Source organism: Leopardus geoffroyi, chromosome B2, assembly GCF_018350155.1.
Source record: "Leopardus geoffroyi isolate Oge1 chromosome B2, O.geoffroyi_Oge1_pat1.0, whole genome shotgun sequence".
Classification (NCBI taxonomy): Eukaryota; Metazoa; Chordata; class Mammalia; order Carnivora; family Felidae; genus Leopardus; species Leopardus geoffroyi.
Window position 1 is genome coordinate 148,801,740 of NC_059332.1, and position 24,602 is coordinate 148,826,341.

At 46.9% G+C, this 24,602-nt stretch overlaps 1 protein-coding gene and 1 non-coding gene across 4 annotated transcripts in view; one reads left to right on the forward strand and one right to left on the reverse strand.

Moving 5' to 3' along the window:
* PDE10A (phosphodiesterase 10A) overlaps positions 1 to 24,602 on the reverse strand; it is a 618,961-nt gene that overhangs the window by 267,282 nt on the left and 327,077 nt on the right. The gene's annotated exons all lie outside the window — the stretch shown is intronic.
* On the forward strand, positions 20,136 to 20,208 carry TRNAK-CUU. Its single transcript has one exon. It is a non-coding gene; the product is annotated as a tRNA-Lys (tRNA).

Here is a 24,602-nt window from a genome sequence, read left to right on the forward strand (position 1 = left end):
TTGAGGGCAAAGACTGAGGTTTCCTCCAAGGAGGAATTCTCAAGACTGCAACACAGAAACCCTGCCCAAGTTTCCAGGCTGCTGCCCTACAAAATTTGGACTCTGAGACTGCAAACATTAGTGTTTGCCTGAACTTCCAGCCTGCCCTACAAACTTTAGATTTGCCAACCCCCACAATCACGTGAGCCAACTCCTTAAAGTGAGTCTGTCTCTCTCTGTCTCTCTCTCTCTCTCTCTGGGCTCACACCCCCACAACTGGCTCTGATTGGAGTTGGTCTGTTTCCCCGGGCGGCCCGAACTAACACGCTTCCTCTCCGCCCTAAATACCTAATAAAATCCGTATGGTAGAACGCGCACAAGTATGCACGCACGTGCACGCACACGCACGCACACACACAGGGGAGCCAGCAGAAAACACTTGCTGCTGAAAAGTTTACGCCAGAAAGAAACCCTGTAAAGGAAGAAATTCCTTTATGATCAACTTAGATCTAAGGGACTCTCATGCCCTGTGCCTTCTAACCTATGGCACAGAAGTGCAGAGAGGAGGAGAGAGAGAGAGAGAGAGGAAACCAGGGGAATCTAAACACTGGCGAAAAGCAAATGCTTGGGAGCGCCTGGGGGCTCAGTGGGTTGAGCATCTGACTTCGGCTCAGGTCACGATCTCACAGTTCGTGGGTTCGAGCCCCGGGTCCGGCTCTGTGCGGACGGCACCGAGCCTCCTTCTGATTCTCTGTCCCTCTCTCTCTCAAAAATATATAAACATTTAAAAAAACAAAAGCAGATGCTTGAAATATTATCAAAGAAAGCACATTACAAACATAAGCTTTTTAAAATGGCACAAAATCATGAAAACATTTTAAAGAACGATGAAATGGTAGCTGGGAATACATCACAGAAGATAAAGCCTCCAGAGTTCAGTGACTGCAACTTACTAATAAGGTTGCCTCTCAATCTTTCACTTGAAAGCAGTTTATTCTTCTTGCTTGATACACGGCGCTAAACCTCACTTATCTGGAGTATAAGCCAATGACGAGGTACGTCAGCCTCACAAACAAAAACGAATATAAATGATAAAAACCTCCAATCATCAGGATTTAAGAGACTACTCCAGAGTTAGAACCTTCAACTTCAGAAATCAAGAGAACGGCACCACCCTGGGATCAGCTTTGCCCCGGTTCTCTCCGTGTTCAGAGGCCTCATGATGTAACCTGACATTTTTTTCCCTTATATATTCAGCAAGGATTACCATCAGCCCCTCACCGGGATGTACGGAGGCTTAACTACAATAATCCAGGCAAAATGTTCAGGACGGTGCCTGACACAGAAGTTCCATTTACTTCTATCCAGAAAAGGGTCAGCGATATGAGTCTGCTCTGATCTGGGAGTCACGGTGACATACATCATTTTCAAGCAAAGTTTCAAAGGCTTCTACCCAAAATGGTTCATTTTTTTCAAGTGCGGCACTTGAAAAGGTGGCGAAATCCACTAAACTGGTCTAAACCTCCAGAATGACAGATTATAGAGATTCTGCAATTACATTTTCCTCAGAGTAACGAGAACTGCAACGCTCTGAATACTCAAAGTGCCAGACTTAAAAAAAAAAATCCACATATTGAAAAGACCCCTTACTTAACTGAAAGCAGACCTTTGTGTTAAAAAGGCACAGACTTTTGTCCCAGTTAGAATCCCTGATACCACGATTGTCACGGGGTGTGTGTGTGTGTGTGTGTGTGTGTGTGGTTTTTTAAATACAGAGATAAATGACTTTACCCTATTTCAGGATTTTTAATGTGCAAGTGGGTAGATGGTGTGGGAGGGCGTGATGAGTAACCGTGGAGAGAACTTTTGCAGAGCTCCTAAGAGTCGAAAAGTTAGGCTGTGCAGGGAGAGAGCGGGAGAACGAGCGAGACAGAGAGAGAGAGAGAGAGAGAGAGAAAAACACTCGACGGAATCAGCTAGAACACAGAGAAACTTAATTACAAAGGGCCCATGGCACAGCATGTGTTCTTGTTCCCCTTAGACAACAATATGACAACAAAATTAGGGAAAAAAGTCCAGAAAGCTGCCTGCCACCCAAAGTGTGACCTTAACAGCACATAAGATTCCAGAGAAAAATGTTTCTGCCAACCTGGGGCTCGTAAATATCACCATCGTCCTGCATTTGGAAAGCCAGAAGTCGCGTCATTTGAATGACACATTCAAACCGAAACCTTTCATTTTCTTAATTAGATATAAATTAATTTATACACTGTCCAAGTAAAGCAGGAAGAAACATTAAAAACTACTTTCAATTAGCCCAGTTTGGAGTTAGGAGGTTTCTCCGAATTAAAGCACACTTGAGAATTTTAATCAGCTGAGAAGCAGCAATTGCTTTCAATTTAAAAACTAACAAGAATAAATTGTTATCATATTAAATCATTTTTCCTGTAGCAGTTGCATTTTGGTTTCAATTAAACCCCACTGTCGATATAAAGAACTCGGTCGCAATTAGGAAGAATCGTCCGTGAGCCACTTGTCATCCAAAACCACTTCACGTTCCTTGAAACCTTTAACTTCAGTACAAAAGCAGGGAATCCAAGTGTGGCTATTTCAACATTGACTTGAACGTACTTGGAGCTGTAATTATGGGGAAAACGGATTTTAGTCATCCCATGCAATTTAACATATAATGACTTGCAGGAACCATACAGACTTGTCCTTGCTCCTTCCCCTGCCTTCTGCTGAATGAATGATTAAGGGACGCAGGTGTTTGGATGGAATAGAAGTTTCTCCAGGTAGATCTCTGGAGCCTTTATTTTATCTGGGTGAAGATTAAGCAAAGCTTCCCACCGTCTGTACTGCCCAGGAAGCGGGGCTGAAGTAGAAGAGTGGGGTTGGCGGGGGTCGAGCTTTCCATGACGGACATGAGCGTATCCACAGTCAACTAGGTCCATTGAAATATCCATACTACTTGGGTTTTAACGGTCATATTGAGATATAATCCACACGCCACATAACTAATTCACTTAAAATGTACAACTCGATGGTTTGTGGCATATTTTTTTCAATTGTGGTTAGAAAGTATGTAACAAAATTTGCCATTTTGACCATTCGTTTGTTTTTGTTCTATTTTAGAGAGACACAGAGCATGTGACAGGGGAGAAGGGCAGAGGGAGAGAGAGAATCTTAAGCAGGCTCCACCCTCAGCGGGAGCCCAACTCCGGACTTGATCCCACGACCCTGGGATCATGACCTGAGCCAAAATCAAAAGTCAGATGTCCACCCAGGCGCCCCCATTTCAACCATTTTTGAGTGTGTACTTCAATGGCAGTCATTACGTTCACGATGTTGTGTAACCACTGCCATAGGGTTAGGGTTTCAAAACTTTTTCACCACCCCAAACAGAAACTCTGCAACCACTAAATAATAATTTCCTATTCTCTCCTCCCCCTACCCCATGGTAACCTATTCTACTTTCTGTCTCAATACATTTGCCGGATAATCTGTGTAAGTGGAATCACACAATATTTATCCTTTTGTATCTGGCATAATGTGTTTGAGATTCATCCATGTTGTGGCATGTGTCAGAATTTCTGTCCTTTTTAAGGCTGAATAATATTCAACTGCATAGACAGATAGATAGATAGACCCTATTTTGTTTATCCATTCATCTGCTGATGGACACCCGGGGTGTTTGGACCCTTGGCTGTTGTGAGTAATGCTGTGATGAACATTCAAGTATTTGTTCTAATCCCTGGTTAGGGTTCCTTCGGACACACACCTAGGAGTGCTGGGTCACGTGGTAATTCTATGTTTAGCATTTGAAGAACCACCAAACTGTTTGCCCTTCTGGCTGAACTGATTTATATTCCCAGCAGCAGCATACAAGGGTTCTAAGTTCTCCCCATCCTTCCCATTTTACTGATTATAGCTATTGTAGTAGGTGAGAGACACTATCTCATTCTGCTGATTTGCATTTTCCTAATGACTGATGACGAGCATCTTTTCATGTGCTTATTGGCAATTTGTTCATCTTCTTTAGAGAAATATCTACCCAAGTCCTTTGATCATTTTGTAATTGAGTTGTCTTTTTGTTGTGGAGTTATAGAAGTTCTTTGTATCTTTTCTGGATATTAAACCTTTATCAGATTTCCAAGTATCTCCTCCCACTCCATAGGTTGTCTTTTCACTTGCTTCATAGTGTCCCCTTGACACACAAAAGTTCTTCATTTTGATGAGGCCCAATGTATCTATTTTTTTCTTTTGTTGCTTGTGCTTCTGGTGTCCTATCTAGAATCCACTGCCCACAGCAGTTGTTTGTAAAGGAAGTCTGTCCTTATCATGCTTTGTTCTAATTGTTATCCTACATTCCATGCTGACAAGGCTCCCGTCCTGACCACCATGACTAACCCTGGTAGGATGCCTTTACAGAGCGTATTTGGAAAAGACGTTTTTTTCTGCTGCAAATTCTTAGAGGAGCGTATACTTGACTACCCTATCATTTTGATACAGATAGGGGAAAAGGTGAAGTAATCTCATGGAAAGCATGATGTCTGCAGCCTACAGAAAGATCTATGGTGTAGGGCCTTTCTACGCATGGAGAGCGGGTCTTCTGGGTAGAAAGGGGAAAGAATAAAGGCAATCTTGGGGACACAGACGAAAAGCACAGCTCTTCCAGAATCAGCTGGATGGAGTCCTTATGTGCACGGAGTCGAATGCTCTCTGTCTAGCTCTCCTGCAAATCAGTCCAGTGCCATGCATTTTATTTTAACAATAACTATTGCCATCAAAATAACTGCACTTATGTTTTCCTGGGCAGTGTGTGTGAGGCCAACGTTTTCTTTTGATCAGATAGAGGAAGGTTCATTTCAGCTCAGCCACTTGGCATTTCATTAACGCGTGCATCATCCTTAATGTCTACCTGGGGGAAGGGGTGAGACATTTAAAAAAAAAAAAAAAATCAATCCTCTTGGCACTGGTTACAGTGAGACAATTTGAACAATAACGAACTGTCATCAGTCATTTCCTTCCAAAAATAAGTGGTACCTTATCTGCATCAGTACAGATTTATTGATTACAGTATGTCTGAATTAAATAATCTCCCACATTTTTATTACCCGATGAAATGTTATAGAATCATAGATAAACAATATTACACACGTAATTTAAAACTATCATGAAGAGTGAAGAGGGGAGAAGGGAGACGACCCCCCAAAGCGGTGTGTGTGATCTAGGAAGTGTCTTACAAACGTCTGTCAGATATTTAGATCTCTTCAAAAAACCTAACTTCTTTTTTTTAAGTTTATTTATTTTGAGAGAGCGAGGGAGAGAGCGCACAAGCGGGTGAGGGAGGGGCAGAGAGCAAGAGAGACTGAGTCCCAAGCAGGTTCCGTGCCATCAGCACAGAGCCCGACGTGGGGCTCGAACCCATGAGCGGCGAGATCATGACTTGAGCCGAGATCAAGAATCAGACACCTAACCGAGGCCCCTGAAATCCAACCTTAACAAAAGTAACCTCAGATGCAGAAGTGGGGTACAAACCACCACCACCACTAATGCTCCAAGGGGACGGTGACATAACTATTTATGTACAGAGGGCGCCAAGAGGCTGAGCTCAAGGAGGCCCGCTAAGCAGGGGGCCACAGAAGCTAGGCTGCTTTCCAGTCCAAGGACGCAGAATTCCGGGCAGAGTAGAAAGCTCCGGAGGGAGTCTGAGAAGTCAAACGTCAGCTAACAGCTAGTCAGAGTGCCTGGACCATGGAGACGGTGGGGCCTCTCTCCCTGGAAAGAGCTTTCCTTCCGCCGTAACTTAACAAACTTCCTACACACCAGAGACTCGCTGCTTGGAGGACGAGACCCCTGAAGAAAAGACAACTGTGCCCTGCACCTTCCCGGTCGACAAGAAGCTGTAAGGGGAGGGCTCGCCGCAATCACCGTATTTCAAAAAGCCACCCGAGCTGATCCTCTCCGTTAAGTTAATGTCCCTAACACACAGCTCCGAAGTGGCCTCTCCACGCCCTGTGCTGCCACAGGAACAGACACCTGGGGACCTCAGGAGCCCGGTGGCTTCGGTGCAGAAGAGGGTTAGGAGGGACGTGAAGGTTCAAGCGATGGGGTCTCTCCTGGGAGCGGGAAGGAGCACTACAACAAAAATGATCTGCCTCGGTATCTTGAGAAGGTGGGATCTCCTTGGTAGAGACATTATCAACTTTCTACTTACAGGCTAACCCCTTCTTCGTAATTACAGAAATTACAGGCTGGAAAAAAAGCAAAAAAGTCTCCTTGGAAGAAAGAAAGAATGCGGTAATTAACAAAAGCAACCAACAAATAAACATTTAAAAACCCAGCATTTATGTCTCCAAAGGAAACAGGGAACAGGAGTTTGGAGGAGTACTGGAGAAAAGGCATGGTTTAGATCATTTTTCTTTATAAAAATTCCTCTTCTCACACAACCGGTATGTCCCTTAAGCTATGTATAAAAACGGAATCCTTACCAATTGAATTCAAAATTCCATTTTTTTTTAATTCTATCGGTGGAACTACTGCTTTCCAAAATGAATGTTCTGAGTGGCTCTCAAAGTAAAGATCGCATCAGCAGGTGCTGGGCCCCACTCTCAGAGTTCCTGGTTCGGTAGATCTGGGGCGGGACCCAGGGCCCTGGTAGAACCTCCACCTTAGGCCAGCTTGGCCAATTCCGAGGTGTTCGTCTGGCGTGGGGTGCGGGATGTGCCTGCAGCACCGCCCAGGTGAAGTTCATCTGTGCTGGTGGAGTATCACGTCACGAGTTGCCACGCTGCAGGTGCTGGCTGGTCCTTCCAAGAAAGAACACGGCTCGCTCGGCAGAAGGAGCCCGGGTGTTTTGGGAGAAAGACCCACCGCTGGCCCTCAATCCCGCGTGACCATGAAATGCTGGCTTCTCATGCAAAGCAAGGGCAAAACACCCTGCTGTTTCCGGGTTGTACTAAATAGTAACAAACGACCTTGCTCCGGACGGTACGCGCTGTGAGTGCTCATAAAGTACAGGGAGAAAACATGCATTGAACAGAAATGAGAAAGAAAGCAAAAGAGGAGAGGAAAATACGATAGCGGAAATAGGGATGAGAGGAAACTCACGCTGCAGAACGTGACCCACACACTACAGATAAGCCACCGATTTGACTGTAAACTTCCGGCAGTATGGCAAAAGTGCAAACTGCTCATTCACACCGCTCAGGGTCCACAGAACGAAAGCAGACTGTTCGTTCTGGGCAAACGGAACACTATTCCCGCTGTCCGGAGAATGAGCGCATTGACAGGGTCACAGGCCACGGTCCGGGTGGGTCCACGGGTCTCTGGCCTGTCTTAACTCAAGGCTGGATGTGGCAATCATGGCTCTACGGTGCCTCCTGAAAGTGGGGTCCAAACCCCCCCCCCCGCCCCCGCCACTTAAACGAAGACCCACTTGCCTTAATCAAGAGTGGAGAGAGAGGGGGCAGGGAACATGCTAGAACCGCCAAGCTGCACACCGAGTGGAACCACCCCACCTCTGCCCAGAAACGGCGAGTGTCTTCCCCGGGCAGGGGAAGTCTTCTCCTTGGAAAAGGGCTTGGATTCATTCTGGTGGAGACACAAGCAGGTGAGAGCCCAGAAGAAGCGAGTGTCCTGGGCGCACGCCTCGCATACAGAACGGATTTCTGAAAGGCATCAGAAGAAGGTAATATCCCCAAAGGGAGCTTCCTTGTTATAATCTTTGCGAGGAGCAGTGGTTATTATTTTTATCATTTTAGGAGACTGAACGTAGGCACCAATTTAGTCTTGGCATAAACACACCATCACAGATTGCATTTGTCGGCACAGCACAAAGTCAAGCGTGCGTGTGTGTGTTCACTGCTGTTGGGAAGGAGGGGGAGTTCAATGGTGTGCTGCCTCTTACTGGATGCACACTCAGCCCCTTCCATTGGTGATCAGGTGAGGAAACTTGCAAACATTCTTAGGTCCATGTTTGTACACAATTAACTTAGGAAATGTCTGGCCCGAGCAAGTATCAGGCCAGATTTGTAAATTACAGCATCTGACACAGGAAGCGGCTGCTTTGAGTTAAGAGTACATTTACAGCTCTTTTCATTTACCCCAAAGGGGACGTGTGACAAATCTCAACATTCTCTTACCTATGCATTTTGTCAATTTTTCTCAGAGACGTGGGGTTACTTCCTAGAAGAGTTTCACTTATATCCAAATAAATGAGCAGGTCTGTCCAAATCAAAAATGTGAAAGATCATAATCCTTGGTGAGATATAGAATCTGGGGCATTCAAGGAAAAAAAGATCCCTTTAATAACCACCTGAGGAATAATCATAAACAGAAAATAAAGAGATAGGCATATCATGTTCTAAGTTAACGATAACCAAAGCTTCTGTTTTCCTGACAGGAAAGTGTTACTGTACAATTAGAGTAAGCTTTCTGGATGCAATGTTTCAAAGTGTAAACATTCAAAATAACTGCAAATATCACAAGCGAAGCGTTATCGTTATGTGAGCATCTCAATGTCACGTGAGCCCTTCCCATGACCTCTAGGACGTCCCTTCCCATTTGTTCTCTGTTTTTCTACAGATTCCAAATGCATAATTCTATCTGTGGATAGACATTTACATGCATGCACTCAAGAAAAAAATCTCTTGTTCACCTCAGGTCATATGATGCATACAACGAAAAGAATCCTGTATGTTTTATCCTTGGGTTAGCACACACCCTGGAAAACGTCTCACGTGCTCGCCCCACACACATTTTATCATGTTAGCAAACATCCAAGTGAGTTCATTGGCTCCTTGCAAAGAAAATCTTGACCCACAACATACACACACACGCGCACAGGCACACACGCGCGCGCACACACACACACACACACACACACACCTCCAGACAAAATAACAATTATTCTGAGGAGCAAAACGGAGGGTGAAAATAAGGAAACGTGATTTGGTAAGTTATATTTACGGAATCCAGAGTCTTCCTACCGACATAGAATTATGAGGATTAAACATCAATCATAAAAAAAGCAGCACTCTAATCGTATTACAATTTACAGCTCTTTGGAAAAGCTTCACAAGGAAGACCTCAGTCGGCAGCAGCCCTTACAGGAAACCTGACATTCCAGACGTTCCGTGGCCCCGTGGCCAGGCTCTAAGTGAATCCCAAGAACAGCAGCTGTCTGTTCCGTCTACTTCCCACCGCAAACGAAATACTCGCTATTCACACAGGGGAATCTGCCGCACAGGCAATCGTGTTGCGAAGACGGGACAGACTGTTTACGCGCCACACGAACTCGTTTGTGAGGAATGAACTGGAGGTGCAGCTCATAATGAGCCCCCTCTGCTTACTTTAATCAGGCCTTATTCTATCTACCGTCCAAACCTCCCGCCTTCCAGACCAGCCCCAGTCCCGCCCCTCCTCACCTCAGAAGACCGGGCGGTCTATGGAGAGGGCACAGGGTTGAGTCAACCTCCACGGGGGCTGAGTGACAGTCACCGGGTCACCTGACACCTCAAAACCGATTTTATGTAAAACAACGGCCTACCTTTAGCAAGATGGCTATGACCACACCTGAGATGATTAATGTGGGAGTCCTCCATAACAGAAATAACAGCTGCTGGGTATTCAGTGCGTGGTCCTACGCACCGAATATTTAGCTAATTTAATCCTAGGAACAAGGTGATATTCTTTCCATTCCGTTTCACAGAGGAGGTAAGTGGGGCAAGACGAAATTACGCAACTGATTTGTCAGAGACAGTAGGTGACGGGCCAGGATGGGGGGCTGCGGGGAGGGTGGCGAAGAAGAGGAACACGGCCATCGCCCACGTGTCCTGCCCACCGCCAACCCCCCCCACCCCCGCCAGGCCTGCCTTGGCTTCCAGTGTGTGTTCATAACCAAATCAACCCATCTATGACGTGCGCGGATCATACCTGACCATGAATGACGGACAGCAACCTGTCCTCACCTTCCCCCAAACTGGCCCTCTACGGCGGACGGCGGTAACATCCCCACAGAGATGTCACAACATTACCCGTGTCTGCCATGAGAGTTCAGTCACTGTTCATCAAATACTTTTGGGAGCACCTATGTATCAGGCAGCATAACAGCATCAGAAAGACAAAGGCATCGATTTTGTGTGCAAAAGGTTCTACGCCAACACTACCAATTTCTTCCTCCAAGGGTGCGGAAATAAAGAAACAAGACCCAGGCACCCTCCTATCGCGAGTGTGCGCCTTCTTGGCACAGGCAGGAGAGATCCTCCCAGATTTGGGCCAAAGCCTTTGTGGAGCGATCCCTGAATTCCCTGGGGAATGATATTTACAACAAAGCAGGGCGGGCAAAGCAGAAGGCAAAATCTGGCTTGAGTTTCGCCTAACAGCCAAAAAATAATTTCTACAACTGTGCCTGGTCTCTACCTCTTGAAGCAAAAAAATGCTTGTTAGCAACTATTCTCCATAATCCAAGTTTCCCATAAGGTTCTTATTCCAGTCTGCACCTCCCTTCTCCGGTCCCATGCTCGGTGTTAGTAACTGCTGTCAGTAACATCGCTCCCAAAAATGGGTCAGAATTTCTTGATGCTGGATGAAAAGGCCCAACTCAAAATGGAGTTCAATCAGACTTCGAGACTGTGTCTTATGTGAAATGCCTGGGTGTAAAGCCTCCTACTTTTTGCCCCCCCCCATGCCCCCTCCCAAAAAAACCCCAAAACTATTTTACTCTTTTCTGTTTGGAAACAATTCTAATAATGCAGCGCAACACCCTTCCCCTGTTTTTTATAACCACTTTACAATTCTGATCACTTAGCAGTCAAAACTAAATGAAAACAAAAGCTAAATGCAAAAGGATTTTAACAAAGAGGAAGGATAGAAGGAAGGAGGAAGGAAGGAAGGAAGGAAGGAAGGAAGGAAGGAAGGAAGGAGGCAGGGAGGGAGGGAGGAAGGAATGAAGGAAGGAAGGAAGAAAGGAAGGAAGGAAGAAGGAAGGATGGAAAGAAGGAGGAAGGAAGGAGAAAGGAAGGAAGGAAGGAGGAAGGAAATGAAAGCAGGAGGAAGAAAGGAGGAAGGAAGGAGGAAGGAAATTAAGGAAAGAAGGAAGGAGGGAGGGAGGAAGGAAGGAGGAAGTAAAGATGGAAGGAAGAAGGAAGGAAGGAAGGAAGGAAGTTTAAGAAGGAAGAGCGCAAGTCATTTTTGTATCACAGAAAATCTAGCTTTAAAAGAAAAATAATTTCCCTTATGGGGGACCTGGGTGGCTCAGTCGGTGAGCATCCAACTTCGGCTCAGGTCATGATCTTGCCATTCCGGAGTTCCAGCCCTGGCGTCGGGCTCTGTACTGACAGCTCAGAGCCTGGAGTGTGTGTGTCTCCCTCTCCTGCCCCACCTCCACTCATGCTCTCTCTCTCTCAAAAATAAACAAAGATTATAAAAAAAAATATCAAAAAAATAAAAAGAAAAGAAAATTTCCTTAAACTCATTATTGCCACCGCTGTGGCGCATTCTGAAAGAAAATACGTAAGCCGTACTCGCGTGCTCGGATCAGCTAATCTGCACCAGTGTCTGGGAGAGAACATTAATGCTGTATTTTCTATGTTGTTAACATAGCTACGCAGATAAATGCAAAAATAAAACAAAAAATTTTTAAAGCATGTACTACGAAATCTTAAAACTTGATCATTTAAATATATACTAGTCAAAATTGGTAAAAGTTAAGTTCGTCATCCCAAGGTTAATTCACCCACACAACACCCACACCGTATAATAAGGTATGTATTTAGTTGCCTACCTAGCAACCTAAAATAGAATATGCGAACAACAATGGCAAATTAAGTACTATGCTTAGAGAGAACTAGAGTCTCCCGGTACCCAGAACACACACTTGCCACTCAAACATTATATAACAATGAGAATTATTAACTTTTATATTCTGTGTCCCCCAGATTTTGTAACAATGCCCTAACCATGCATCACATTTGCGCCGAAGTTTACCGTTTAGCAAGCACTTTCACGTTCATTATTTCCTCTTTATCCAGGCAAAAACGTAAGGGAGGGAGGGCGAGAGGAGAGAAGAAGAGAAACATTCAGAAACTCCCCCTACCAGGAGACAGAGGAACTAACATCCAAACTGTTTGACCTTCAAGCTCCGGGTCATTCGATCCCATGTCTTACCTTCTTTACAGGGCGCCCTGACACCTTCAGAGGACAGATTTGCTGCTCTAGACTTTTCACTCATTATCTTACTGTGCACCACTGTAAACTCAAGAGATGAATTTTATCTTTATAGGAAGCAGCACCTGTTACACTTCTCAGCTGCGCTTATTAAGGAAGAGGAAACATGAAGGGAGACGTAAAACACAACCCCTGCGGCGTCAGGTGAACCGAAGTTCTCCAAAACGCACGCGTGTCCCTCGCTGCCATCAGGATACGAGCAAGGCAGACTCCACGTGAAATTTTTAGATCTCGTAAATGTTTTTAAGTTGCCAGGAGATTTCCAAGTCACAAAAATGCCGATGGTTTTTACTGACCAGCGTTTTCTTAGTCCTTTAAAACTTGTATGCCTTCCCGTTTCTGTATTGTTACACAGGTAGTATTAAAGTTTTCTACCATTTTCAAATCGCCAACCATAATGCACTATTTACTCGATAAACATATATCATTTATCAAATAACTACAGCTGTATTATCCTAGGTCAATAAAGGTGATAGGGGAGTAAAGGTCGCTACCCAAGGTACGCCTCTCAGGCACAAAGATTATCCTAAACCGGTTAACTTTTAAGAAACAGCAACACAAGGAAAGCTCTGAAAACCAAGGAAAGGTCACCCTATTGTAAGAGACATTTACATGTATAAGGGAAATCTCCATTTGTAAGGGTATCTCCCTCAGCACCAGGGAGAGGAGGAAGGCTTTAAATCTCTAGAAGGCCAAGACTTAAATCCGCATAATAATCACACCCTTGTTTACCGTGGGGAACCTGGTCCCCACCAGAACTGACTCCCCACCCCCAACATCTTTCGTCTTTACCTGGAGATGGGATTTAAGGTGATAGCTCAGGCCATTTGGGGGGAGTAACTCGTTTTCCTGGGTCTCTCCAACAGATATAGGGGATCTATGTGTTATTAAACTTTTGTTTGATTTTCTCCCGTTAATCTGCCTCATGTCAGTTTGATTCTTAGACCGTCTAGAAAAGCCTTGAAGGGCAGAGGAACATTTTTTCCTCCCCCCAAGGAGGACTACAAGTAAAACTGTCATGTCACTTTATCAACTAATTGGATTGCCAAATTTAGACAAGCTTACTCACAGCCCTCCAACATGGGAAGAGAAGCAGCTAATGACTTTAGCTCAAAGAAAAAGTAAAGAGCATGAAAACAAAGTAAAAACGCAGAACTCCCAGGTACTAACCTGTACATCCCTCTTAACTGCGACCAAGCTCTACGGTCCTCCACTGCCTGCCCTCTAGGCTTTCTCGTTCTCAACGGCTGAAAGGACATCATATTCTTATATCTGGAAGTCAGACACGTACAGCAAAGTTTTGATAAACCATGCAAGGGTGTACCTAAGATACAGATCTAGATCACACACAGCTTGTGTAAGTAAGAGTTTATACATTTGTTTATAAAAATTACTGATTGAAAATAATTTATAAGTCTGGCAGAGAAGAAGATACGTCACCCGGTCAGTACAGTACCTTCACGCGGGCTGTTACTTTGCCCTGCGGCCAACCGGAAAATACGAAGAATGCATACACACAGAAAATTAACGATCAGCCATCCAAGGTCCCTACTCCCCTAAGCGCTGCCCACACAGTCAGAAGGGCTGTTCTTCATCCAGGCGCTGGCCCGCGGTTCCCATCTGCAAGGCTCAGAGCTTACCCACAAAAGTGGTCCTCTGCTCGACCTGACCAGAGAGGAAGGGGGCACCACGCTGCCTAGGGGACAGAGGGGACACAGGCTTTCCTGGGCAGCGCGTGGACAGCAGCACAGGGTGACTATGCACACAGACCCACGGAGGAAGAAAAAAAATGGGGGGAAAAAAAAAAAACCTAAAAGTTGGAAAAAAAAGGTAAGCAAAACCCAGAACTGTCTTATGTATCAAGTGCTAGCTAGAGCGGCAAAGAGAACTATAAGCCTTAAGAGTTCTTTACAAGGCATTTCTATGTTATAAAAGAGCAATAATCGATGCTCAATGACAGGTAAGATAGAAGAAAGGCACCACACATTTTTGAAAGGCTCTTACGCAGAATAACTAAAATCATTAGAAGTAGGGGCTTTAAAATTACACTTGAGTTACCCGGAAAACACTCTGGCCCCAGGAAGGCCGGATCGGGGAGGCCATGACGGGTGATGGCACACAAAGGCAGCGTCCGCTCCCTCAGCCCACGTCTTCCTAGGGCACAGGCAAGGTCCCAGGACCGTGCCTCGGTGGGACCAGTGCGGGGTCCAAGCTCTTAGGTTCCGGGACTTACTTAGCTTATGATTTGTCCGCTTTGGACTGTCTTAAGAACCAAATGAGATCACGGATGATAGAAAACAATTCAGAAAACAGGTGATCTTTCCAGATCTGGAAAGCGTGGTTATCCACGGAACTTCATCCGCGGAACTGTCCAGCTTACGGAGTCGCCTGCACGGCAGGCCAGTAGCACCTGCCTCCTGGGGCCACCCCTTCCTCCATTTCAGGGGCATGTCCTCCTGTGAACTGGGTTTCATCCGCCATCTGTCAAGGAGGCCATCATAAACTCCCACGTGCACTTCCTCTGCTCCCCCTGCGGGAAATGTGGCACGTCACCGCGGCCCTGGGGAAGGCAGCAACCGCGACACCACTGGCCCAAGATGCCAGCTCAGGCCCCCACACCTGTCGGTCCTGTGCCAGAACACCTTCCCGCCCACAACCCACTTTCTGCCAAGCGACCACACTGGCTGATCAGACTTCCCCTCCTCCTCTGACTCGTCCTCCCTTGGGGACCCCATCCCACTTGCCCATGTTGGTTCAGCCACCAGGTGCACTGGTGTCTTGCAAGCCGTAGTGTATAGGTGGCCCTTTATGGCCTTCAGATCCTTGGGTGGGGGGAATGCCCTCTGGCCCAGGAATCCACTCGCACCCCAGCACCCCACTCGCTAATTCAGGCCCAGGGCCCCTGAGCATGCGCTCCCTCTCTTGCAACATACTAAACTTCCAAAACATTTGGTACGCTCCCAAGAAGACATACAAACATGTTTATCACAAGTTTAAATACGTGCAAATATATATATGTATATATATTTTTACAGCAAATACGCTCTATACGTATTTTTGTCAAAACCTTGGAGGTGAGGCATAGTTCATTCAGTTAAGGTCTACTGTAGAACTTCACCAGAAAGCTAATCTTCAATGAGGTCAGACCTGATTTCCGTCTGGAAAGGTTATTCCGTAATTCAGGTACACGTTCTCACTTGCAACCCCGTGACGATGTCTCACTTCTGAATGATAATTCAAAGATGGATGGGTGGATGGATGGATGGACGGACAGACGGATGGAAACACGGGGGCCCTGCAGTTCGTAACCCTGACGAAATACATTCGGCCTCACCCGCCGAAGCCCTCCTTGCTTTGCTCTGCCTGGATTCTCACCCACAGAAGCTTCTCAGACCGCACCCCGGCTTCATCCCCCACACGTGCACTCTGGGACAGCGAACCACAGTGAGGTTCTGGGTAGGAAAGAGTCTTTTTCTTCTTTTGGAAATGGGAGAGGAGCACGCGTGCAACAGACAGGGAGAGCCAGCAGACCTGCTGTTCGGCAGCATCCTCGGGCAAATCCAGTTTGAAAAGGGTCAACACGAACGTTGAGCATAGAGAAATTCATTTCTCTACAGTAATCTTTGCCCAAGTACGCTGTCAAAAGTGGGTGCACCAGGGGCGCCTGGGTGGCTCAGTCGGTTAAGCGTCCGGCTCTTGATTTCAGCTCAGGTCATGATCTCACGGTTTGTGAGTTCGAGTCCCACGTCGGGCTCTGTGTTGATGGCGGGGAGCCTGCTTCGGATTCTGTCTCTCCTTCTCTCTGCCCCTTAACCTGTTTGTGCTCCTTCTATCCCAAAATAAATACACTTAAAAAAAAAAAAAAAAAAAAGAATTCCCATTTCAAGAAATCCCGTAACCCTGGAACATCCCCATCATCTCCTCTAGGTGAAGGGCGTTCCCAGTATCCCCGTCTGCTGCGTTTATCCCTGGGCATCGTACATATGAAGGGAGGCCCCAGTGGTTCTCCCTCTGTAATGTAGCCATCACACGATTCATTCATTAGCCCACAGGCAGGCGTTCCTCGACAATGGTGTATTCTAACACCTCGTGATACATTGTCCTACGTCATACATACAACATGTTATACGCTCAGCACAGGAGCCCTGCTAAAATCATCCTAACGTATCTAAATCATAAGTAAGGCCAGATTATCCAAATCTCCACTAGGATCACTAATCAACACTTTGGGGGGGGGGGGGGGGAAAGGAAAACACAAGAATGCATGGGACACAGGGATTCCTTGAGAAAACTGGCCACTCTGAGCACACCGCCATCAACCTCTGTGAGCACTGACCTAGTTATCCACAAAACAGGACACGGCAGTCAATATCCTCTCTCCGAGCAGGTTCACCGTCCACACAAAAAGTAAAGCATTCCGCCAAAAGAAAGCGCACATACGTCCTACGGTTCTCGGAGACGACTGCGTATGTATTCGTATGTGTCTCTTGATTTCTACCTTATTCTTTGTAAAGTGACTTAGGACCACAAGACACTAAAAGAGAGAGAACCATGGATACACATTCTACGCAGAAAGCCCCAAAGTTCCTTTTCGTGAAAATGCTGCCCTTATGACACCCGCGAGATCCTGACCTGAACCGACATCGGACGGTTAACCAACTGAGCCACCCAGGCGTCCTGATTTAGTATTTATTTTAAAGTAGTCTCTTTATCATGAGGCTCATGCAGTCACCATACTTGTGAGTAATTAATAGCTCTGGTTAATAATTTAATCAATGCTGTATATAACCTGATTCAGAAAAAAGCAATGATCTACTTTACTAAACACAATCCCATCTGTACCAAATTTTTAAGTAAAGCGACACTCCCTACAATCTTGAAATATTATTTAGAACAATCACTTGGAAAGGCTGAGGACTAGGAACCCGAAAATGTGGAAACTTGATCATCTGAATGCTCTCTGAATAGAACGTTCTGATTTATTTAACATGCTCTCTAACGGAGTGTTAATTGCAAAACCTTTTCTGTTCTCAAACTGTTGCTGAAACCCTTTTCAAAATGTGTCACGTCCATGTTGCTTCCCATAAAGCTTACAAGAATATAAATCAAACTTTCTTTTTTTAAAAAAATGTATTTTTGTGTTTATTTAATTTAGAGAGGGGCGGCAGGGGGAGAGCGAGCGAGAGAGCGAGAGAGAATATCCCAAGCAGGCTCCAGACTCCAAGCTGTCAGCCCAGAACCCAAAGTGGGGCTCGAACTCAGGAACTGTGAGACCATGACTTGAGCGGAGATCAAGAGTCAGCTGCTTAACTGACTGAGCCACCCAGGTGTCCCTGGTTAACCTTTCTTTGATACTGAAATGCCTTGCCACTAGATAAACGAATTGTCATCTTGAAACATCGTCTATAAGGGGTGCCTGGGTGGCTCAGTCGGTTAAGCGTCCGACTTCGGCTCAGGTCATGATCTCACAGTTCGTGAGTTCGAGCCCCACGTCGGGCTCAGTGCTGACGGCTCGGAGCCTGGAGCCTGCTTCCGATTCTGTGTCTCCCTCTCTCTCTGACCCTCCCCCGGCTCTGTGCGCACGCTCTCTCTCCCAAAAATAAATAAATAAATAAAAAATATTAAAACAAACAGACATCCAATGTATGTAGAACATACAGAGCACAACTGTTTGGAATTCTTTTTTTTTTTTTTAATTTTTTTTTTTTTCAACGTTTATTTATTTTTGGGACAGAGAGAGACAGAGCATGAACGGGGGAGGGACAGAGAGAGAGGGAGACACAGAATCGGAAACAGGCTCCAGGCTCCGAGCCATCAGCCCAGAGCCCGACGCGGGGCTCGAACTCACGGACCGCGAGATCGTGACCTGGCTGAAGTCGGACGCTTAACCGACTGCGCCACCCAGGCGCCCCTGGAATTCTATCGATCTGAAGAAAACTCTTGGAACTTGAATTAATACTTTTTAAAAAACCATCTGCCTCAGACTCTACGAATGGAATGAAGGCAGTAAACAGGGTCTCCTCTGGGTGCCGTCTTAGCAGCAGAAGCCAGGTCCCCTGCTCCCAGGCCTCTCCTGATGACTGCCCAGCAGCGGGGCTTGCTACAGGCGAGGGGACAGTCACCTGCGGCGTCCGCGGCTCCCTCGGGTGCAAACCCTGAGCCTCCCCACTTTAGGAGAGCTCGCGTGGCCCTCCGGCAAGAAGAGTCTGGAAGTACAGGGCTGGTCCTCCCCAAAACAGCCCTTCCCCAGCCAGAGGAGGCCAGGGGTGAACGCCCCCCAGCCCCACACACTTGACCTGGGAGGAAGGAGTCCCTGCCAGGATCCAGCCCTTTTCTGCCCACATCTCAATGCAATTAAGTCCCCTTCTGGTGGCCGCAACTCCGGTCTGGGACCCTCCCGTAGCTGCCCCCTCCCTCCTACTGGAATCACCTCTCAAATAAATCACCCGCCCTAATCCCAAGGTCTGCTTTCGGGGAACACCAAAGAAACTGGAATTCTTCCAAAGCTCTCTTTGGGGAAACTGAGGGATGAAGAGAAGGAGCGCAGCCTAGGGCTCTGACACAGACACGCGGCCACACTCACGTCCGGGGAAACCCAGAGGCGCCATCGTCGGAGCTCGTGAGCAGTTCACGGACACGGACACCAGCCCGGCACGAACCTCCACCCAGAACAAGCCCCAGGCAGGCCTACCAAGATCCCCAGATTCTTCCACCCGAGGACACTCCCAGGACACTCGTTAGCAAGTCGGGAAAGGAAGGCAAAATCGCCCAGCGAGCTAAGCAGCAGGTCAGACCCTAAAATAGGGGCGAGGTCCTCTCTGGAAAGCGGGCCGGCCTGGCACGGGCCGGCGAGCAGGACGCGGGGCCGCAAGGACGTTCCCTGAAGACCCTGTCACAGAGACGGTTTCCTCTGAAAACCAGAAGCAATGCGTTAAGGATTTCTGAAAACCGCTCTGTGTTCGCTTCCGGTTCTCATACTAAAAACCCAAACTGGGCTTCTCGTACTTAGAATCAAAACAAAAATTTTACAGAAGTAAAACGTCTTCAACTTAAGAAAACTCCGAGGTAGGAGGCCTTACAAGAGATGTGCTATTTCTCCTCCGGAGGAAGAGTATTGGGGGAAACTAACATCTACTGAGAGCCCATTTTACCAAGCAGGCAACTGGCAATCTGGGGAATTAAGCAGAATTGACATCCGAGCCCAAACTTTACTCCGAAATCCAGGCTTCCAGTGCCCCACACTGCTTCTTGGGGACCCCTCATTCAGTATACACTCGGTAGTCATGTGAGATACACAGACAGCAAACCTCAAGCTCCCGATGTCAGGGACAGAGAGATGAACTGGCCATCGGTTTTGGTATCAGGACAGGGGCATCACCGCCCAGGTGGCTCCGTACGAAGAACAGAAGGAAGGAGGGGCACGCTCACCAGGCGGCATAGTTGAATGCCCGTCTGGAATTTCTTTTAATGCTTACGAACTGTTACCTGCTGAAAAGCAGAAGGCAGTTACATAACTTTTTTTTTTTAATGTATTTGCCCACTCCACAGTATTAAAGGATTCCAAAATATCATGACAGATAAAAGTGTAATTCCTCAAATTATTTGTGAAGTTTTAAACTAAAATACTATAATAATAGGTTTCAGATAAATGCAAACCAGATTTAAGTTTATGTATTTATTCAGAGAGAAAGAACATGTGTGCATGAGTTGGGCAGGTGCAGGGAGAGAGGGAGGGAGAGAACCCCAAGCAGACTCTACGCTGTCAGTGGAGCCCAATGTAGGGCTCGAACTCACAAACTCACGAACCCGAACCGTGAGATCATGACCTGAGCTGAAACCAAGAGTCAGACGTTTAACTGACTGAGCCACCCAGGTGCCCCTGTAGAACGTTTTTTAAAGGTGTCTAAAATGTAGACTCACAGGGCTCCCAGCTGGCTCAGTCGGTAGAGCGTGGGACTCTTGATCCCAGGGTTGTGAGTTCGAGCCCCACGTTGGGTGTGGAGATTATTTCAAAACAAAATCTTCCAAAAGATAATAAAATAAAATGTAGACTCAAAATTCACCCTCAAGGAGACCATGGCTAACGGGTACCTTCTTACCTTTCCAGAATTTAATTTTGGAATTAAATTCCAGAAGAAAAATGGAATACACAGATAGGAATAAGAACACTCATGTAGTTAGCTAAGAATACAGACCAACAGGGGCGCCTGGGTGGCTTGGTCGGTTGGGCGTCCGACTTTGGCTCAGGTCATGATCTCGCGGTCCGTGAGTGCGAGCCCTGCGTCAGGCTCTGGGCTGACGGCTCAGAGCCTGGAGCCTGCTTCCGATTCTGTGTCTCCCTCTCTCTCTGCTCCTCCCCCGTTCATGCTCTGTCTCTCTGTCTCAAAAATAAATAAACGTTAAAAAAAAAATTAAAAAGAAAAAAAAAAGAAGAATACAGACCAACAGGGGTGCCTGGGTGGCTCAGTCCCTTAAGCGTGTGACTTTGGCTCAGGTCATGATCTCATGGTTCATAAGTCCAAGCCCTGCTTGGGGCTCTCTGCCGTCAGCGCAGAGCCTGCTTTGAATCCTCCGTCCTTCCCCCCCGCCCCGCCCCTCCCCTGCTCATGTGCACAAGGTCTCTCTCTCTCAAATAAACGTAAAAAAAGAAAAAAGAATATAGACCACCAATCTACAAAACCCTGAAGTAAATAACCAGTTGCAAAGAAAAAAGCTAAACCATACAAACTGAGTGTGAGTTAGAGTGTCCTCTGGACAACGGCCCAGAGATGTGAGACACATCTTTGCAAGGCACACACCTCACCTGAGCCTTTCCCGGGCTGCAGAGCTCCCCCCGCCCCCCGCCGCCCCCCACCCCAACCTCAAGCAGCAGGGAGGCCCCCTGGAAGCATTCCTCTGCAGTCAGGCCAAGGGAATGTGAACAATTCAGACACCCAAGAGAACAGAGGTCACATCTGCTGGGGGTGCAGGAGATCCATAAATGGGGAAAAACGACTATAACAGCAGCTCAAAAACTAGATTCCCCTAAATGGAAGAATTCTAATGACAATCACTTTTTTTTTTCCGAGTTCTTTCTCTTTCCAGAAATTCTTCCCTTTTATTTTCAACACACTGCCCTTTAATTCTCTGCCAAGAAAGGGGAACGGGTCTCAGGCTCCAGCCACTTCCTGGTATCAGTGTTTCCAGAAGCTGTGCTTCCTGAAACTATAAAGAAACGTCTTCCCCAGCCAACCGGATGCTTTGGGTGCCCTCTGCTTCATCTCCCCTGCCACCTGCAAAGGTCCTCGTGGGGGGCCGGCCACGCCACCCTCTCAAGAAAGGCTGTCTCCCGGGGCTCACTCAGAGTCCCAGGCGGTGACGATGGCCCCCGTGCTCCGGCACTTAGTCCGTCCAAGGCACTACTGTTAATACTTGACCTTACGTCATTTCACCCCCAGGGCGTCGTATGACAGTCCACTGAGGGCTTGTCCTACCCCAGGTCCTTGGTAACCGCCTCACAAATAGAGATGTATACCCACTTTTTTTTTTTTTAATTTTTTAAGTTTATTGATTCATTTCGAGAGAGACAGAGGCAGCATGAGTCAGGGATAGGCAGAGAAAGAGAGAGCAAGAGAGAGGATCCCCGGCAGGTTCCACGCTGCCAGCACGAACCCGACGCGGGGCTTGAACTCACGAAGGGCGAGGTCAATGAAACCAAGAGTCGGACGGACGCTTCGCCGACCGAGCCCCCCAGGCGCCCCCAGAGACGCACACCCACCTCTAAAACATCCGTTTCTTACCGAGAAGCTGCCAGCAGCAAGAGACTGAGACACATCAACAAGGGCCGACGCTGTGTCGGTAAAGAAAACAAAAAAACAAACAAGAGTAGACCATCGGTGTCTCTTTCCACAGACGCACCTCCTCTGTGAGGTTTGTTTCCACCTGACAACGAAAGGCATTTGTAAAAGGTCGAGCTCATCCCGAAAGCCCGTAGTGAGTGGCTCACTGTATTAGCAACACGAGGTACTTCCCGCCAGACTGCACCCAGATAACAAGTCGTCATACTCATTCCAAATCGCAAAGATTTGGCGAGGATGCGTTCTGCAAGGTTCCAACACAACACAAAGACAATTAACAAAATCACGGAGGAAGAAAACAATGACAGATTTCCAAACGATGGCCCGTTTGATAAAAAGAACAGAACAGTTACGAAACACAGAAGGTGCCAAAACTCTACAGCTATAGCAGAATCGCAGGAGAAACTTAATTCAACCAGAGCACGCACATTCATAGGGGCTGACTGTAACGTAAGGACTTTCCCAGTGATCTGAACAAGTCCCTGAAGGCATCCGCACGGCTCAATCCTTTCCCCACCCATCCGTGTCCCCATGCTGGTGAGGGGACAGCCGCAGTCATCAGGGTTTTCCCTGAACACCCCAGGCTGCTCTGGAAAAACAGCGCCTTCCAGTAAGAGGCCTAAAGCAGCGCAAAGCTGACAAGCTGTACATCTGCAAGGCTTAGGGTGTGAGGCACGGAGGGACCCCGGGAGCATGAATATACGGGCCGGAAAAGTTTGGGAGGGGAGAAGGCCAACATTTAAGGTTAGGAAAGGGTTTTCACAGAATCCAGTAACTAGGAAGGAAGTAGCAGCTAAAATAAAACCAATGGCTGGACTGGGAGGAAATAATATTAAGTGATAAGACAAAGAAAATGTCAGCAGTAGAAAGCAAAACACAGGAAAACAGGCAGGGCTGGAATCCAAGCCAGGGAGGAAGGAAGAGACCCACTTAGAGACTTAAAACGGTGAGTATGAACTTGAAACTCGGAATAAAATCAGGGAAGGGACGAAACGGGAGGGTCTGAAGCATTCAGTCCCACCACGAAAGGCCCAGCCCGAGGAAGGGTTTCGGAGGTCAAGGACTGCCTTTCACCTGGTCTGCCCGGAGCGGCTCCCACACCAGCCCGGTGCCGACGGATGAGTGAAGGCTCAAGTTCATGCTGTCCCTGCCCTGGATGAAAAGCCAAATCACTGGGACGCTAGACAGGATCATAAGAAACCCTCTTATGGGGCCTCTGTGGAATGGTGCTAAGTGAGAAGACGACGCGAGGCTCCGCTTCCATTCACTGCAAGAGACTTCGAATGTGAAACCCACGTCTCCACAGGGAAGACGCTGGGGTTCTTGCCAACACGTAGCGATTTCGACCAGATGAAGCTGGCTGGGAAGCTCTCCAGGGGCCTCCACAAAACTTAGTATCTTAACTGTGAGCCACAGACCGTATCGGAGTCGGAAAGTACGTTAAAATAGAAGTGGGGTTTTTTCTTTTTCCGTTTTCAGGTCGGTGCATGACGGACACAAGGAGCTGACAGGACCAGGGGTGCTGATGCCCATGGTTTTGTTTTGTTTTGTTTTTTTTAATATTCACAGTCTGACATTTGGGGCTCTCGCGTAGAAATACGTGGGAGGCTAGAGGAAGACAGAAGTCAAGTGAACAGAGTTCAGGGGCTGAAAAAGCAAACTGTGATCTCAGTAGGAAGGTGATAAAAAACACAGAAACAAGGGAAGACAGGATCAAGCACAGAGCAGGGCGACTGGCGGTTAACTGGCATTTCAGTGAATTCTTATTTGGAAGTTTAATTTTTGAGTTGAGAGTAAATGATGTTACTCCTGGTCCCCATTGCCATCCATGCCACTGAGCAGGGGTGGTCAACGCTTCCCTGAGTTTCTACCCAGTTTCCATAGGCAATTTACAAACAGACAAGGGTCCACTTACACTGCCCGGCCTAACACGGGAATGTGTACATGAGCGCGTACACATTTTCCTTCTTTCCTATAGCAACGTACCCAGAAGATCCTTAGTATTTTTGTGTCTCTGCTGCAAATTTCATTTAGCCAAGCCCCTGCGGATAGATCGTTATGTGGTTTTCAATACTCTCTTTCAAATGATGCTGCAATGTTTTCATACCTCGCTAAGTCATTGTGCCCATGTGTGAATGTACCTGAATGATAAGTTCCCAGGAGAATTATTGGTTGGGTGGGTACATGCATTTTTAATACCGATCGATACGGCCAAACTGCCCGCTGCGAAGGCTGTTCCAATCAATACTCCCACCAGGAATGTAGGGGAATACTAGACTTGCCAATGGGTATTATAAAGTTTATTAATCTTTGCAAATCTGACAGGTGAAAATGGTACCATGGTGTTATTTTAAATAGCATGTGTTTTATCGTGAGGTTGAACATCATTTCTTTTTTTTTTTTTTTTAATTTTTTTTTCTTTTTTTTTCCACGTTTTTATTTATTTTTGGGACAGAGAGAGACAGAGCATGAACGGGGGAGGGGCAGAGAGAGAGGGAGACACAGAATCAGAAACAGGCTCCAGGCTCTGAGCCATCAGCCCAGAGCCCGACACGG